The sequence below is a fragment of the Juglans regia genome, chromosome 4 (genome assembly GCF_001411555.2).
Source record: "Juglans regia cultivar Chandler chromosome 4, Walnut 2.0, whole genome shotgun sequence".
In the NCBI taxonomy this organism is placed as follows: domain Eukaryota; kingdom Viridiplantae; phylum Streptophyta; class Magnoliopsida; order Fagales; family Juglandaceae; genus Juglans; species Juglans regia.
Window position 1 is genome coordinate 18,272,753 of NC_049904.1, and position 3,542 is coordinate 18,276,294.

Here is a 3,542-nt window from a genome sequence, read left to right on the forward strand (position 1 = left end):
ACCCTGTCTTCTTCCCAACACTCCAAAACCTATAAGCCCTCCAAAAGAAAATTTTTTTGGCGATTGATATTCCCAAAAACTGTTGTGCTCCACTCCATTAAATTAAATTTCAAAGCTTTGAGCTTACTAGCAAGAATTAAGCTAGGAGTACCTGTGAACTGGTAAGATGCCCACCAGCTGCTAACCTAATCAGCAAAGCCATCAATTTCCAACCACATATTTTCAAATTTAAAATACCTCCGATCCCCATGAATGCCACCACTGTCCAGTAAGATAGGAAAATGGTCTGAACATACCTGGAACAATCTCTTTTGACATTTACCTCTTGATAATGTGCCTCCTAAGATGGGGAAACAAGAAAGCGATCCAATCTTGACCAGCCACGACCATTAGACCAAGTAGAGATGCCCCCCACAACAGGAAGATTTACAAGATCCAAAAAAAAAATGAATTAAAAAAATGTTTCATAGCTTAGGAAGAGCTAGAATTTCTTGAACATTCATTAAGGAACCGAGTAATGTTGAAATCACCACTCATACACCACGGAATGTCCCAAAGAGAGTACAAACATGCTAATTCATCCCACAATAGGCTCCTTTCTCTATCTAAATTTGGACCATTGACGCCCGCATAGTCCCACTCCCATCTATCCTCAACATTTAAAAAAAAAAACATGCTACAGTAAAATTGCCAACGCATTCCTGCAAAATCTACCACCCTTGTGTCCCACTTCAAAAGGACGCCTTCCGAAGTTCCCGAAGATGCCAAATAAGCCCAACTCACAAAGGGACAGCCCCACAAGCCATGAATTAAACATCTATCGATGAAGTGTAACTTCATTTCATGTAAGCAAAATATGTCAACTTCCCAATTATGTAACAAAGACTTGATTCGAGGACGTTTGTTAGAATCATTAAGACCCCTAACATTCCAAGTAAGAATTTTAGGCTTCATGAAAAAGGTGAGATCCCCTCCCTTTCAATTTGTCCCTTCCTCCACTCCCCTCCTTGATATCATAATTTCTAGAGCATTCTAGTCTCCTTGGCTCCATTTCTTTTTTAGAATTAGGTTTTAAAACCGAGGAACATCCAGATTCAATGGCTATAAAAAGTGCCTTGAATTGTTCTTCAAAGCCAACACCGGAAATCCCAACACAGGCATGTAGCTCCTCTACGTTTTTAAGAACCAAATCTAACACAACACATGAGGGGGGAAGAGCACATATAGGATTTGGGCTCCCACTAGGACAATCCCCTTCACATAAAACCAATTGCAGGTTTGAAACACCAAAACCCTCCCCATCTACACCCAGTTGCACCATTTTTGAATTAAGCATCACTTCTGGAGAGTCCCCAATTTCCTTCCCTGTACGAAATAAAGCAATAACCAACGTAAGATGGTCTACCGAATGCAAACGCATATGGGATCAGAGACATTGATAGGGCAACTATCTACTCCTCCACCACTATCCAAGACTCAAAACTGGACAGAAATTCCCCCTTCAATTTGGACAGCTTTTCTGGCACCATCGCACTCTCCGAGGGATCAACTAGCACCTTTGGCGAGCTCTATGCTGACCCTGGTGGCTGTAAGTCAACGGTAGGCACTGCAGGTGGTGGCTTCTCACGACGCCTTTTGGCCCCAAAACAGGCCTAATACGTGCTTCTCTCACCAAACGCGTAAGGAGCTTTTAGCTAGGCCCTGCCCGATCCAGTCATTTGCTTACCCTTCTTCGAGCCTAGGCCCATTTTCACCCAACTTAACATAAAATCGATTTTACCCCTCATGTCCAATAATGTGTTCTGCATGGACAACAAAGACATACCCTCTCCAGCCCCTGACATGTCACCCTTGGAAACACAAGCGTCATACTTGGGAGAATTGAATTTCGTCTAGACCACCTTCCCACCATCTGCCCCAAAGACAGTCCATTTACCCCTCACGCAACCATAAGAATCAGAAGAAGGGAGCGGCTTCTTAACTACATCCGTAAAGGACTTCTTCATACCCAACACTGCTTGTGCTCAAGAAAAGGAGGAGTTCCTTTGAAAACCTACCCTGTTTTCCACTCCTGAAATGGAGGACTTGACTTGGAGCTAGCCCCTCTCAACATTGCAGCAAAACACCTCCATCCCTCACCCTTCAATCCTTTCGGGACGGCGATAAAACCACACCTCACCTCTTTTCCATATTCAGACAGCGACATAAAACATCCAAGTTTGTTGTTGCAGCGTTGGGCAATCAACACCTGATTTCCAATTCATCTGGACTTATAGATCATTGACGGATCAACTGGCGCACCATAGGCAGACACTATAGAGGCCAACCATTCCACAGCATAAACATCCACCGTAACAAACTTAGTAACCTTGCGACTTTTCTCAGTGATTTTCCACCACTTGTTGTCTACACTATGAAAGAAGAAAGACTTGGAATCAATGAAAAACTTACTGACAACCATCACGAGATAAGGAAGAAGATAAGAAGAGGAGGGAAAACAATGAAGAGAAAGAAAATGGGGGAAAAATAATAGCTATTTCCAGCGAGGAGTAACGAAAAAAGGGAAACGATAGCTCATTAGAGAGAGAGAGAGCAATTTCTCATGGAGTAGTCATAAAAGAGTTGTAGACCTTCTAACTTCTTCTAACTTTGTTGATAATTTATGTTGGGTTAAATTTATTTAAAGATACACTAGATTACTGTCCTATTATCCTTTGTTGCTCATAGCACTGCTGGATGTTTCTTTTATTCTAAACTCTTTCTTTCCCATCTTCTTGAGAAAGGTATACATTATTTTGTACCATTCATGTCTATCTTTTTCCATCTTTATTTCATTTTGATGCCTATTTGTACTCGATTAGATTATAACTGGGGGAGAAGATCGGACGTGTTGGGCCCCCTGTAAGAAATTGACATATTGATGTGAAATGCTTCTTTTTCCTCATCTCCAGCACTTGTCCGTGGGTTATCAACCTCAAGTGTTTTTTGCACTTTTATTCTTGGAGGATTAGAGCCTTTGTCTGATAAAGGTGCCGCCCTTTTGTTGGGGATTAGTGAAGTTCTATTTTCCTAGGCACCTGCTTGAGAACTGACTTGTAGCGAAGACTCTTCCAAACGTATATTGGGCCTTGAGTCTGCCGAGTGAGGACTTAGGACAACTGGGTGATAAGTAATTGAAGGAACAAAGTCTAATTGCTTTGGTTTTGGATCCAACGGGCTTGAAGCATTAAAAGGGGGGCTAGACTTCCATTTATTATTATGGGTCATACCTTCTAGTGGGCTTTTCAAACTCTTTGCCTTCTCTCATGGGCCCTATAGAGAGATACTAGTTGGAATCTATTGTGAATTATTGCTTCCCACCAATGAGATGCCAGTCAGTTTAGTTCGCATAAAAACATCGGCATTTGTCTTCAACCAGCTGGAGACCCATTCTTTAGTGTTTATAGAAAGAGAGAAAATAAAATTCGTCGAGCCCATCCCTGTGAGATTACTGCAGAGGACCTGTTGAGAGATTGATTTAGTACCCTGTATCTCTTGAGTGA